This window comes from Balaenoptera borealis (assembly GCF_965194805.1).
Source record: "Balaenoptera borealis genome assembly, chromosome: 13".
In the NCBI taxonomy this organism is placed as follows: Eukaryota; Metazoa; Chordata; class Mammalia; order Artiodactyla; family Balaenopteridae; genus Balaenoptera; species Balaenoptera borealis.
The window spans coordinates 52,456,217-52,471,937 of NC_138870.1; the positions used below are offsets into that span (position 1 = coordinate 52,456,217).

General features: G+C 41.4%; 1 protein-coding gene and 1 long non-coding RNA gene across 3 annotated transcripts in view; one reads left to right on the forward strand and one right to left on the reverse strand.

The window, feature by feature from the left end:
• MON2 (MON2 homolog, regulator of endosome-to-Golgi trafficking) overlaps positions 1-8,882 on the forward strand; it is a 147,739-nt gene extending 138,857 nt beyond the window's left edge. For both annotated transcript variants that reach the window (XM_082351172.1, XM_082351173.1), the window contains exon 36: positions 8,713-8,882. The gene's annotated coding sequence lies outside the window, so the exon portion shown is untranslated. The remainder of the gene's footprint in view (positions 1-8,712) is intronic.
• LOC309609612 overlaps positions 1-15,721 on the reverse strand; it is a 526,119-nt gene that overhangs the window by 17,504 nt on the left and 492,894 nt on the right. The gene's annotated exons all lie outside the window — the stretch shown is intronic.

A 15,721-nucleotide genomic window follows, 5' to 3' on the forward strand; every position in this document is an offset into this window, starting at 1 on the left:
CTCTTGGAGTTTGCTTTCTTGATATCAAAGAAAATTCAGGACTTTATTAAGTGCCAATTCTTTTAAATGATGAAAATCTTTGGGTGCTACGTCAAATCTTGATTTATGGAGAAACTAATAAAATTCTAATTGTAGTATAATAATTTTCATTTTCCAAAATACTCCATTCAGCCAGCCATGCTAATTCTCATCCGACAGGTCATCTTTCCCACTATTTAACATTTTATAGGGGATCAGCAGTTGTTAATTTGTGCCCAAAAGTATTACAGATTCTGCCAGTAATTTATTGAACTTTAATGGATCAGCAGATAGGAAGCTGAAGTATACAGATAAAGTATTCACAGTTTATCTTCTGCTTTTAAAGTAAACTTCATCCAGAACTGTATGTTGCCCACATAGTAGGAACATTTTCAGTTGTTGGATATAAAGGTACTTCTATATGTTTTTCTTGTTTGCTAAATTACAAGAGAAAATACTGCTCTCTCAGCCAACTTGTTTTTAGTACCATAGTTATATTTCTGCTCTAATCTCCAGTATTAAAAATGAGCCTTTCACTTTTGCATTTCACTTTTACATTTCTGTACACACCGATGAAAATTACCTACTGAACATTTTTACTGTTGACAGTTTCCTACAAGATGAATTTGCCTTATCAAAAGTGCAACTTTCCAATCTTGATGTTTTTGACATTTACTTGGCACAATTGACTTTTTTGTTGATCAGTTGTCAAGCATTTAAGTAATTTGTATTAGCAAAAAGCCACGGATGGGAAAGAATAAGGCAGTGTTTGGGTGTCCTCAATAAGTACCAGACCAAAGGAAAGCTGAGTTATGGTAATAACGTTTTAATAAATGTCATCCTCAATTATTGGAAATGTAGATGTTAATTTTGTATATGGGACACCTGGAGAAGATTCTTGGGAAGCAGTTTGGCTTCATGCCCCAAAGTCAGAATTCCTGATTGTTAATCTTATATACAAAAGCTTTTGTTTATAAGCTGTTTAAACATACAGTTGCCTTTTGGTAGGTGGGCCAGGGTGTACTCAAGACATTGTGTCTGTGGAGTGGCCCCAAAGAATTCTTGCCTGAGGAGCCTGACAGCAGAGAGAGGCTCTTCAGTGTATGGGAACTAGGTGCCAGGAAGGCTGGGATTTCTTCATGGCTAACCCATCCTTTCTCCCTCTCGTATGTCACATCCCACCTCCTCCATAGTGGAGGGGGGGGGGGAACTGACAGGAGAGGTACTACTTCCCCCACTGAACACTCCTTCTATAATTTCTGCAACAAAAGGAAAATAGGACAGTCACCTTCAAAAGTGAATTAGGCCAGATCGGTAATACCCAAGAGGACAATTATGGCCATTGTCGTAAAATCTAAAAAGTCATTGGTGCCACTGATATCTAGGTAATACAGGCAAAAATATTTAAATCACTTGAATGATTGTCTAACACAATTCACTAAATGTTTTTGTTAGGATAGTGCTGTTAGGCACCGTGGGGAAAGCAGAATAATTGTATGGCTAGGTCACTGCCCCGAAGGTCGATGCATTTAGAAAAGACAGAACATGAAGTGCCTAAGAATCAAAATGTGGGCAGGTGAGAAAAGCATTAGTGACCTAGGTTACCTTTGAGACCTGGCAGAAGAAAAAGTGGGTGAAAGAGCTGAGGGGAGGGAAGTACGGAACACTTAGAATAGATCTTGTAATTTAAATGTCTTGATGTTTGTTGTCTCTAGTAGTCATTCTAAAAGTGGAATTGGAGTCTTGGAGATGAGCATTACAATTGTGGTTGATATTCAGTGATACTCTGGCTGGCTTACCTTTTAGCCTTGTATTATCTGCTGTAATACGTTGAGGTGTTTTCTGAATTTGTTTAAGAGAAATATTAGTTTTACATGGAATAGAGTGTGCTTTTTTATCTGAAGTTGAGAGTTATTTTTTGTTGTTGTTAGATTTTCATTTTGCAGTTATCTTTCTTTAAAAGCGCTGTTTTGTGCACATGTAATGGAATTGTGCCTACACAGACTTCTGGGCACTAAATTTGTGGATAGGATCCTTTTAAACTGCACCATTGACGCCCAACAGTACAGATTTGGTTATGAACAAACAAACCCAAGATAGGAGCCTTGTGTTGATTTTACAGGGTAAGTTCCTAGCTCTTTTTTCTTATTCCACCTCAAACAACTCTTTCTGAAAATATACCATTTGCCTTTAGCCGGGTTTCAAATATAATTGAGTGTTAGTTCTGTTATGATGTAATCGAGAGTGTTTTATCATGAAGGTCAAGGTTTCTCAGAAGGTCAAATAGTGTCAAATGTCACAGAAAAGTAAACTAGGAACTAAAAAGTATCCACAGACACTGGCAGTTTAGATCATACATGTAGTTGTAACACTGTTTTCTGTTATAAATGAATAATCTCTAATTGCTCTCTGGTGGAGTAACAGACTACAATTATGTGTGTTTCATACCGCTTTGAACTTGAACAAAACTGTATTAAGATTCATGGGACTTACCTGGTGGTCCAGTGGTTAAGACACCACGCTCCCAATGCAGGGGGCCCGGGTTTGATCCCTGGTCAGGGAACTAAGATCCCACATACTGCAACTAAGCCCTCGTGCTGTAACTAGCGAAGCCCGCGTGCCTGTTCTTTTTTTTTTAATTGAGATATAATTGACATATAATTTTATATTAGTTTGATGTGTACAACATAAAGATTTGGTATATGTTTATATTGCAGAATGATCACCACAATAAGTCTAGTGAACATCCATCACCACACATAGTTACAATTTTTTTCTTGTGATGAGAACTTTTAAGATCTGTGCTCTTAGCAGCTGTCAAATAATAACATACAGTATTGTTAACTTTAATCACAGTGCTGTACATTACATCCACATGACTTAATTATTTTATAACTGGAAGTCTGTACCTTTTGACCACCTTCAACCCGTTTTGGCTACCCCCCACCCCTTGCCTCTGGCAACCACCAGAATAACTGAATTCAGTTATTTAATTTTATTTTTTTAGATTCCACATATATGTAAGATCATATGGTATTTCTTTTTCTCTGTCTGACTTATTTCACTTAGCATAATGCCCTCAAGTTCCATCCATTTTGTCACAGATGGCAAGATTTCATTCTTTTTTATGGCTGCATAGTATTCCATTGTATTTATATATACCACATTTTCTTTATCCATTCATCCATTTATGAAGACTTAGGTAGTTTCCATATCTTGGCTATTGTAAATAATGCTGCAGTGAACATGGGGGTTCCTATTATCTTTTTGAGTAAATGTTCTCATTTCTTTGCAATAAATACCCAGAAGTGGAATTGCTGGAATTGGTAGCTCTATTTTTAATTTTTCTATACTGTTTTCCGTAGTGGCTGCATCTGTTTACATTCCCACGAACAGTGCACAATGATTTCATTTTCTCTACATCCTCGCCAACACTTATTTCTTATCTTTTTGATAATAACCACTCTAACAGGTGTGGGGTAATATCTCATCATGGTTTTGATTTGCATTTCCCTGATAATTAGTGATGTTGAGTACTTTTTCATGTCCTGTTGGCCATCTGTATGTCTTCTTTGGAAAAATGTCTATTTGGATTCTCTGCCCATTTTTTAATCAAATTGTTTGTTTTTGCTAATGAGCTACATGAATTCTTTATATATTTTGGATATTAACCCCTTTTCAGAAATATGAGCTGCAGATATTTTCTCCCATTCGATAGGTTGCCTTTTTGACTGTTCTTCAGGAATAACAAACATTTATGTCTTTTGAGGAGAGAAGTTACACAAGAGGAAAAGAAAATTGCACACACAAAACTTGAAGGAGGTGGTAGGGGAAGAACGATTGCTTATTAATGAGGAGATAAGACTGTTGGTAGGTGGATAGAGGAAAAATGAGAGGGAATATGGAGATTCAGGATTGAATATACAATAGAAAAGGGATAATTGATTTGGCAAGATTCTGTGTTGTTACACTATCTACTCTATTTTTGTGAGGAAACTCTTTATGTTAAAAGCATCCTAGCAATAGGTTTGCTGTTTTATCTGTAGTAACATCTGAAAACATTTGAAAGTGCTTTAGAGTAGGGATCAACAAACATTTCCTGTAAAGGGCCAGATATTAAATATTCTAGGCTTTGTGGGTCATATATGGTCTTTATTGCATATGCTGCTGTTTCTCCTCCTTTGCTTTCTTCTTTTCCTGTCCCTCCTCTTCCTTCTTCTCCTTCTTCTTCTTCCTCTTTAAAAATGTAAAATCATTCTCAGCTCATGGGCAATACTAAAAACATGCCATAGGCCAGATTTGGCCTGCAGGCCAGTTTGCTGACCCCTGCTTTAGAACTTAGCTATCCTGATAGAACATTTGGTTCCACCCTTACCCCGCCTCCCTTTCTCTCATTAAGTGAGGAGAGAAATAGGTCTTTCTTGGAGAATAAAATGTTGGAATAATTTAATACATTTGAATGTATGTGACCCTGATCTGCTTTTGACCATCATCACTCAGATTTGTGACGATAGTCTGTGTTCCTTTCTCTTGACCCTAATGGCGTTTATAGAACAGCTACCCTGAAGTTTCCATTCTGAAAGGACCATGGGGAGATCACATAGACATACGGAGAGAGATCTGAGGAAACCCAGCTGTGCCTGCCCCAGCTATTTTAAGTCTTCCCAAACTAGGCACCATGCATATGAATGAGCAAGTCCCAGATGATTCCAGTACCAGCTACCATCTGCTGCAAGCTTAGGACACACCCTAAGCAAGAACCATGTAGGCAAGTTTAGTAAAGCCCCAGAACCATGAGAGATAATAATAAAATTGTGGTTGTCGTTTTAAGCCAAAGTTTTGGGGTAATTTGTTACATAGTGTAGATAACCAGAAATGGTTTGGGGACCTGGAAATGGAGTATTACTATAACAAAACCTAAAACACATGACCGTGGCTTTGCAGCTGAGCTGCCCACATATGTTGGAAGGGCCTTGAAGAGATTAGTAGCAGAAATATGATGGATCTTGAGGTTGTCAGTAGGGCTTAAAGGAAAGTGAGGAAAAAATTATTAAAGTTGGAGGAAAAGCTCTTGTTAATAAAACTGCTGCTTAGGATAATGTAGAAATAGAAAATAATACTTAATGAACTGATGCATCAGCCCGAACAGTTTTCAAGCTAAAGTTTTAAAGTTTCTACTGGTTTCTTTTAGCTGATATCATGAAATACAGATAATGATGAGCTAGAGAAGAAATTATTCAGTTTTCAAGCAAAATTTTGAGGAAATATATAAAAGTCAGGACTTGCTGGGTTAGAAAAGAAAACCCTTTTCTGATGACCAGTCTCTTGCAGCAGAATATTCCCAAAGTAAAAAAAAGGCCTCAGGACAAAATCAAATGCACAGCTCTGTCATGAAAAGTTCTCAGGGTAAAGATGAAACTAAGGATTAGACTGTGAAATCCTTTATTAAGACCCCAGAAAAATTTAAGGTGATGCCTTACAGGGAGCCTCATGTAGGCAAGATTTGTTGATGTGGCTTTTGTCTAATGAAGTAAACCCCAATGAGATCAATAAGATTCATAGGAAACTTACAAAGCTTTTAAGAAAATTACATTGTAGAAATACTATCAGCTTGAACTATAAGGAATAGAGATGGCTTCAAAATGAAAAGAAGCTTTTAGACCCTAGAACTTCTACAGGCAGGAATATTTTATGGAGTAGGAAGAATACCTCAGAGGATGGAGCCAAGAGCTGAGGAGAATCATCGCAGGCAATAGAAGTGAACCTTAATCAAGGAATTGGCAACATGTGCCCAGTTTGATTTGCTGTGGGTGAGAGACTGCCACATGCCTATGGTGTTTTCTCCCTTTTTGAATGGGGGTATTTGTAGTGATTATCCTATGCCTGTCTACCCTACCATGTATATTGGGTATGTGGGGGACAGAAAATTTGTCTCTCTAGTTCACAGGTTTTTAGACCTAGAGGAATGGTACTTTTCCTCTAGGAAAAGGTACTATTCTCATTGCTTTTCTACCCCACCCCCTTTTTTTGTCATTTTAAATCACATAATAAAACAACAGTAAATATATTTGAATGTAGCTTGAGTGACTATAAGTAAGCACAAAAATTCTCTTTTGTCTTGAATCTCATATTTTAATACATGCTAAGTACTGAACACAGGGCCTACCTGGTGTGTAATTATTTTTTTGTAAATGCTAGTTTCCTTTATCATTCTCTTTCCTGTCGGTGACATTATCTTTACCCATGGTATCCAGTTCCCTCCTGCTGATTTTTTGTTCACCAGGGCTCTCTACTCCCCCAACCCCTCCTCCATGCCACCAGGCCTCTCCATATGCTCCAGACTTTCTCTGGCATTTTACTGTCATCCAAACTCTGAACTTGCCTACCTTATTTTTTCAAAGACTTATAGAGTGACTAGATAATTAACATGAATAATACTAAAGTGTTAACACAAAAATTTTACTTGGATGATTGCAATAGCAACCTTCAGTGTTTACCCTGTGGAGTTAGCTAAAATTTCAAGCATTTTTGTAGGCTGCCTGAGTCTACTTTTGGTAAGGACCCTGAAGTTGATTCTCAAGTCATGCCATTCATGTTCTTTTCTAATAGACAGTGGCCACCCTTTAGGGATGTAATATAGTGTAGAACACTGTGCTAAAATCTGTTCTGGCTCTTCTCCATGTTATATACCATCTGTGAAGCTTGGAGTCTAGGTCAAATGTATCTTTTGTCTCCTCTTCCCCAGCATTTTGTAGAGGATTCTAATCTAATTAAAATTAATGTCAATAGCAGTGTTGAAGAAGAAAACCTAAAAGGAAGAGAATTTTTGAAAGAAGGGGTACAGGAAAAGAGGAGGGCAGTTTTACCTGAATTGTTTTGCCTTGGAAAATAAATGTGCTTGTGTAATTCTATGAGCCAGTGAATATGTGTACATAAATACACATTTCTTTATTTAACCAGTATTAATGAGTATCACTGTGACTCCTCCAATATACTAGCTTCTATGGGGATAAGATAAGTTAGAGAGACCACTTATTCTGCAGGACTGGTTCCAACAACAGTTGGGCAGTGTGCACTGTGTAGGGCCTGGGAGATGGTTTCTGCATAATATTAGAATGCCTATGCACTCTCAGCTTTCAAAATGATGCTGAATTCTCAGGAAAATTGAACTCCATTAACAATAACATCTTTCTGTAAATCAAAAGCTTGCAAAGCCTTAATGAAAAGGAAGCCATCTAACCTTAAAAATGAATTTATTACTAAGTGAATTTAATTCACAAAAGGAATTTTCCCTAATATTTAGGCTCTTGTTGATTTTGGTTTTGTTTGTTTTTATTAACATTTTTAGTTGTTTGGTCAAATATTGAATTTGAGTTAAAAGATAGATCTTCTCTGAGGATGCAGTCTAATAATGAGGCCAAGTAAATGATGGAAAAATCAGTTTCCACGTTTGGCAGGGCAGTGCTCTGTAGTCTTTGCATGGCAAATAGTATGTCTAACTTTTTCAGTGATCTGCAAAATTGAGCTACTCATTCCTACACAAATGAATGTGCCGAGTTTGTCTCCCCCCGCACCTTTTTTGCTCAGTTTCTTCATTTCTTCCCTCTTCTTGTTTGCCTGACTTCTGGGGAGAAGTGATGTGGCACCAGAAACGAGAGGCACACTCACAGTTACATCCTGCTGACTCGTCATGGGGCTCTAGGCAAGTCACTAATCAGGAAACTGTGGGAGTCAGTGCTGGCTGGGGAGTTAGTAGGTTGAGGAGGCGAGGACAGAACCTGGTGACTTCAGGGTCCTGGCAGTGGAACTTCTATCGATACATATTTCCATTGCCACCACTTAACCTTAGAGGCATGGATGATCCAGCAGTGAGTTATTCTGTGCAAGAGGGAGCGAGGGCTTTAGATCAGGTGGCCAGAGGGTTATTTCCTCTCTCTGCTGTTTAACAGCTGTGTGGCCTCAGGTGAATTTCTTAATCTCATTGATCCTCAGTTTCCTATTTGTAATACCTACAATGAAATGTCGTTCTGAGGATCACAGATAATATACCTAAAGTGCCCAACAAAGTCCTGACACAAGGAGTGTTCATAAATGGTAGCTACTTGAAGTAGTCTGAAGTCTCTTTCACATGCTTAATACACTTATATAATTTCAATCTTAATCTCTTTCTCACACACACACACACACACACACACACACACACACACACACACTTACCATTCTACGCTCCTGAAATTGTATATGTACCTTACCACTTAAAGAACGGCCTTTTGTCATCAGGGAAATGGTCCTATTGCCAGTTTAAAGGAATATTCAGGAAATGGCTCAGAAAAAGATAAAATGCAGAATGTATTATTTTCTTAAAAAATTATTCTTTGGTAATGTTAGCTCTTTATCTCCCCTGCCTAATTGTGATGTCTACCAACATTGTCAAAAACAATAGCCAATCCAAGTCTTCTCTTGTCGATTGAAGTCTAGCCTGTCTGGGACTAGAGCACCCCTCTTAAGCTTGCTAGCAGTTGTGTCCCATTGCTTGAGTCGACAAATAAACGGCCAGGAGTCATTTTGCATGATAGCCTTTCCATTCTATAGAGACTATAAAACTGATCCAAATAAATGGCGGAGTCTCCCAGGACGGTGGATCTGTGTGTTGCCCCTTTGTTACAGTGTCATATCCTCTTGACTGCCTTTCAGGGCAAAGAGCACTGTGCAGCACCGGTAAGAGAGTGGAGCCAGGTGACATGCTGATGGTATGCTGCGGCCCCTGCAAGAGGGGCTCTGTCTTTGCGGAAGGGTGTAGTACTGCTATTGTGACAAGTGTCTTTTTAGTCAAAAGCAATAAATCTTCCCTTGTTTAAATGACAGATGGTTAGGATTGTTACTTCTGTTTCCAGCAAACCCATAAGAGGAAAAACAAACAACTGACATTGAGTTCTTCTTGGTTTTCAAGAGTACTAGGAAAAATTTGAAACAGTGTAGTTTCAGAAAGGTTATACAGTGTTTGAGGTCAACCCCACCCACTCCCACCCTGTGATGTCCACATCCTAAATCCCCAGAACCTATGAATATGTTAGGTTACACAGCAAAGAAGAATTATGATTGCAGATGGAGTTAAGGTTGCTAATCAGCTGCCCTTAAAATAGGGAGACTATCCTGGATTACCTGGTGAGCCCAATGCAATCACAGTGTAATAGGGACCCAGGTTGCCTCTAGAAGCTGGAAAAGGCAAAGAAGTGTAGTCTCTTCTAGAACCTTCAGAAAGTCCTGCTGACACCACGATTTTAGCCCAGTGAGACCCATTTCAGATTTCTGAACTCCAGAATTATATGATAATAAATCTGTGTTGCTTTAAGTCATTAAGCTTGTAGTAATATTACAGCAGCAATAGAAAACTAATACAGCATTTAACTGTGAACAACTAAATATCTAAAATTGATGAACCCAAATTTCCTCCTCCTCTCTTTCCAAGTAAGGTGCCATTACCAGGGAAAAGACAAAGCAAAAGCAAGGGAGAGGAAAGTCAGCAAAGGGCCAGGCTGGCCGGCTTGCTGGCTGACTGCTGCTTAGAGTGGTCTCTTCGCTTCCTATCTATCTCAGTATTTATCCTCTGCCCTGCCTTGGGCCAGGGAGGTTCTTCCCCACATTGCCTCGGGCCTCCTGTTGCCTCCACTTCTCTTTTCCCCAGTGGTCTTCTCTCCAGCTCCCCTCTTCTACTCTGGTGGGAGCTAGCAGAAGCCCAAGCTAGCAAGAGGAAAATGGACATTCCTACCAATTCCCTCCCTTCCCCTCCATACCCACACAGTCTCTGGGGAAGAATCTTGAATGAAAGCAAGCAAAGAACAAAAGGAGTAGACAGGAAAAGAGATGCCTGAAAACAGGCTCGAAACAGTAATGGGAAGAGTGACAAACAGGAGATGCCACCTCATCTTGTTGACTTAGCTGTCACCATTTTCCATAGCAAAGTTATTCCAGTGTACTCTATACCAGGGCTCAGTGTAACTGTTATTCCTGTGCCCTCGGTAGTACATTAGAACCTCCTCCATTTCTCTAAATAGTTAACTGCACACTTAGAGCTCCTGACAGAGTCGAGGATGGAGAGTTAAGTACTTTGTGTGTACCTCACCCCATTGCCATCTGTGATCTGTAAAAATTTGATACACCCTAGCTAGTCAAATAGTCATTGATCCTCTACTGTGCATTTGGCGGTGCACTACATGTGGGAAGCGGGGCTGGGCCCAGCGCCACCACTCGGAGGACCAAGTGGAGCCCCCTTTCTGGTGGAAAGCGATTTCTCTGGGATTACAATCAGCAGTCCTGTTTCCTTGGAGCAGCATATAAGCAACTTACTGCAGGTGTTGTCCTAAAGACACGAGCTTATCTAATGTAGACAAGCACAAAAAAATCAAAATTCCTCCCCGAAAGGTTACTCAGTGACTCCGTGTGCCTCCGAGAGTACAATAAGCTCTTTCTTTGGAATCTGGGAGGTGCTTCCGGGGCATGAGAAGGAACACTCCACACAGCTGCCTTTGATGTGATCTCCCAGGTGTGCCCAATAATGCTTCGGGCGCTTTCCAACCACCTGTTGTCATTTTACAAGTTTTATCAGATGACTTTATATATTGGGTAGGACCAAATCTTTAAAAGGGAAGATGTGACAACTTTAACACCCATCATGCTCTAGGCATACTCCCTATCAGGGCTGCATCTTCATTCATTAGAGATGGAGGAGATTTACAGTGTCTAATTCTAATCACCTGTCTAGCTACAGTGCTCTAACTGGTCTCCTTGGCTTCTGTCTTTCCCTCCTCCAGTCTTGCCCAGGAACTTTTGTTAGAGGGATCTTGAAAGAAAAAAAAAAAAGAAAAAAGAAAAAAAATTGAGCTACCCCCCTTCTCCCCTCCTGCTTCCTTATCTGAGTTAGATGCTCTCATAACACCCTACACTTTCCCCTTTGTTAGCAATCATCACACCGAACTGTAAGTGCCTGTTCACTCATGTGCATCTCCCACTAAACTCTGATCTGTGGCGGCTGGCCCGTGCCTGCCTTGTGTATGTTTGTATGTACACCACTCCAGCCTGATGCGAGCAGGCGAACAATGCACGTGGGTGTGTTGAGTGAGTGAAAGCCACTTTGCTACCTAAGAACTTACAGTGATTTCCCCCATTGTTTATCAGATCCGACCCAGACGCTTCATTTCAGTTTTCAGCTCCTTTGATTTTTCTTGTGTACAAGCTTTCACATCTCCTCCCGGCCCCCATCTGGTTCTTGCATCTTCATGCTCTATGTTGTCTGCTCTGCCTGCCCATCTGTGGTAGCTTGTCTCCAGAGATGGCTGCCATCAGTTTCTTCTCTGTGCACATGCCGCTCCCCCACTGGGAGATACTCCTCTGCCCCCTTGAACCTGGGCTTGACTGTGACTAATTTCACCAATAGACTGTGGCAGAAGTGACACTCTGCCAATGCTGGGCCTGCTCTTTAAGAGAGGACGGGCGGTTTCCTGTCTCTTGGAGCCCTGAACTGCCGTTGCCGTTAATAAGTCCAGGCAGACAAGCCACGTGGAGGAGGCTGAGCCATCAGCATGGGAGTGAAGAAGCCACGTTAGCCAACCAGCCCAGCTGAGCCTCGAGGCGAGTCCAGTCCCAGCTACTCTCTGACTGTAACTACTCGAAAGATCCCAGGCAGGGCCACCCAGTTGAGTACAGTCAGCCTACAGAACCATGAGATAATGATAGTAGTTTTTTGGTTTTTTTTTTTTTTTTAAGATTTTTTGATCTGGACCATTTTTAAAGTCTTTATTGAATTTGTTACAATATTGCTTCTGTTTTATGTTTTGGTTTTTTGGCTGCGAGGCATGTGGGATCTTAGCTCCCCAACCAGGGATTGAACCCGCACCCCCTGCATTGGAAGGCGAAGTCTTAACCACTGGACCGCCAGGGAAGTCCCTCGATAGTAGTTTTAAGCTACTAAGTTTCGGGGTGATCTGCTATACAGCAATAAATACCCTAAATAGCATCCTCCAAGGTCTCAAACTAGATTTTCAGTAAAGCTTTGCCTTTCAAGTCTAGTTAACATTGGTCCCTCCCTACTCTCTCATAGAACTTCTCAGTACCACACATTTTGTCATCCAACTGTACATATCATTATTTTCCATTTCCTGTGTGCTATTCTGGACTCCATGACCAAACTCCATGATTTTTGAAGATACCAAACAATGAGTCCTAGTACTGGACAAAATGTAATAAATAAGCTGTTGAATTAGAAGCATTCTTGGTCATTTCAGCTCTCTGCCAGCTATTTTAGCTGTAACCCTTCTTCGTGGTATCTTTTGGAGCATTCTTTCAAGTCGTGGTTGTGAAAGTATGTGCGACTGCAGGCAGCCCTTAGGACCCTTCCACCTGCAGACAGTATGAAAGAGCAGTGGTTCTCCTAGTCTGGTCCCAGATCAACAGCATCAGCATCTCCTGGGAACCCGTTAGAAATGCAGATATTCTCAGGTCTACCCCAGACCTATGAAATTTGAAGTTCTGGGGGTGGGGCCCAGGATTCTGTGTCTTAACAAGCCTTCCAGATAATTGTGATGCATGCTGAAGTACGAGAAACATCTTGTAGTGGAAAGGGTCCTGGTTTTAAGGTCAGAAGGTCTAGGAATCCTTCGTTAAACAACATTCATTAAATGTGCATCTGCTTATGTGAGCTGTTGCCTTAGGGGTGGGGGATACTAAGATGGCTGTAGGCTTGTCTCTGCCCTTGTGCATAGAGGGAGGATGGCGGTGGCTGCAGTATTTACGTACGTATAAATGAGACATAACCCAAGTTATCTGTACAAAGCCTGCACGCTGAATGAGATAGTCCTAGCTTTTTACCTTTGCTTTTCTATTTAAGGATCAGATACCATCATCGTGAACTTAAACTTTAGGAACCCTTTTATCAGGAAATGTTTTATTAAAGATTACTCAGTTAGTAGCCTATGAAGTAGTATTCATGCTCACCATAGGATAGAAAATCCAGATAAGTAAAAAGAAGAAAATTAAAATAATTCATAATCCTACCACCCAGAGCTAATACCATTTCAGTGTATTTTCTTCGCAACTTATTAATGCCTGGGTCTTTTTGTCCTTTTTCTATACCTGCCTTATGCTCTTAGTAACATATTGTGACCATTCTAAGTCACTCGTTTCCTGAAGCTTCAGCATCTTCTGGTGAAATGGATATAGTATAGTCAGGACGGTGTTTGCCCTGGGAGTGCGCCTGGCTATTCAAGGCGTGGGTGCAGCCAAGTAGTAGTGGAGACAATTACTGGTTCCCCTTTGCACTCCTGTCCATATCCATCTTTCCCTTTGTTTATTCTCTTTTCTAATCGACCCCATAGATGCCTCCCTGCCTCTTCTCTCCACCTGTCCTACTTTTCCTCCTCTCACTTAAGCTTTGTTTTCCACCCGTGGCTGGCGTGACCTTCCACCCCTCCTCCCCTTGATTCCTCTTTATCCTTCCTGACCCAGTGCCATGACCAACACATGTGGGAGAGATGCGCTTCCTTGCAGACGCTTAAACGCGTTCTCTGATTTTCCACAGCTCTCTTCATACCTCTCTCATTGTACTCTCTCATGTGAGCGTTACACACTTAAGGTCTGTGGCCCGAGACCAGAGGCTTCTTATTCCTCTCCACATCCCCTAAGAGAAGTGAAGGGGCTTCTGTAAAGTTTGCAAAATGAATGAATAAAACCCCAAGGCCTGTCAGTCACCCAGAACTGCTGTTCACAAGTGCAAGACCCCTTGGCAAGCCCCTGGGCTATACAGGCTCCTGACCTTGATACACAGGCACTGTGATTTCTTCAAGGAAGCCTCTGAAAAAGCTCAAATCCAAATCACAGGGAAGTATTGAAACAATACAGCCAAAAAGGGAAGGAGCTACTTTCAGGTAAGATAGGAAATGGGCTGCATATGAGAATAGAGGACTTGGGAATGCTGTTTGTGATGGCCCAGGACCCACAACTAAGGGAATGTGTATTCTCTGAGACAAGGTTAGTACCACTACATCTTTATAGAGAAAACTAGAGCTGATACAAGACACAGCCTGTGAGGTGGACTGAAGTAAGACAAAAGAGGTGCTTTCCTTTTTTCTTTAACTGAGGGCAGCAGTCAGTTCCGCAGTCATAATTCCGATCTTTGACAATGAGCAGTTCAGAGGGAGGAGGAGGACGCTGGGAGGCTGAGGAAGAAAGGAAGAAAGAGAAGCATCTACCGAGTGACCTGGGAGGGAGCTTCCCAGTGAACAAAAGAAGGCAAACGAACGGAGCTGATTTTTGTTGTGATGACAGATGAGTTTCCTGCAGTGTCCAGAGAGCAGCCCAGTGGGGAAAGGCGGAGGGGCAGAGCCAGACCTTTGTGTGGATGGAGGGAATGCCGCTGCTTCGCTGCCAGCCTGTCTGTCCTTAGAGACCAGACTTCAGTTGGAAAGCTGGAGAGATAGCACTTAGTATTTGTTTCTGGGTCACATGTCAAATTAGTGGAGAAGGATTATTTTAAGCTAAAAACAGTTACACTCGGAGTTCAGAGTTTAGTTCTCTTTTGTGGTTTTGGTTTGCTTGCAGTCATTACGGCTAGATGTGCTTAAAGAAACATACATGGTTTTCCATTAAGGTCTTGAGAAAGTTAGGAGACACCTGACTGCTAATCTTTATTAGGGGGCGAAATTTCTGGCATCTTATAAGCGTTTAGTTTCACAGAGAGGTGAGATGCAGCTTGAACTTGTACACACAGGATCCTCATCAGGCACTAAACAGGATTGTTCTTTGCCTCCTTTCCTTTATGCTCCATGATCCACCCGTGGCCAGCATGACCTTCACCCTCTATCCTGGACCAACTCCTACTCATCCTTCATGACCCAGTGCAGTGGTCAACACGGAAAACCTTCCCTGACCCTTCTAGACTCTTAATCTCTGATTCTCCACAGCACTCCTTCATACCTCTGTTAACTGGACTTATTTCATGTGTTACACATTTAGGGAGCTGGACGCAGGACCTGTGTGTCGCGTGCACATTCTATGGCCTGTGGCCCAAACAAGTCCCCGCTCCTAACCTCCAAATCCATTTTTGTTGTTCTGGAAGGTAACCCTTACCTTCTGCTCCACTTGGCTCTTGTAATAGGACTAAACGGGCCACCTTCATTTCTACTCAAGCAGCATTTGATGAGATGCGTCAGTGACGACAGGCAGCTCTCATCCCCCACTGGGCCAATTCTACCTGGCAGGATTGCACTTGCCCACCTTGATAGGTGGCAGGACAATTACTGGGCGCCTTCTCGACCTGCTTCAAAGCTTCCTGTAACCTGGCAGGGAATGAAATGCACAGCCTTCCAGCTCAATGACATTTAAGGCAACCACTCATTGGTTCAGGCAGCAAAATAAATTGGTACTCAGCTGCTCGCAGTCTATTTTTCTGGTTAGAGCTATAAATGAAAGAAATGATTGTGCCACTGCACGTGTGACACCAACCTGCCCCCTCCCCAAGCAGTCACGTTCTCTTGCTCTCACTCTGGCTTTGTTCTGGTTCCCCTGAGGAACAGAGTGTTCAGGATTGTATTTGGGGGTTGCCTAGTGCTGTGTGTCTACATTTGAGTCCTACACGCACAAATAAATACAGTAAATGAATATGTGTACATTTAAATTGCATATTCACCCCTACTGAATTTGTAATTCATTC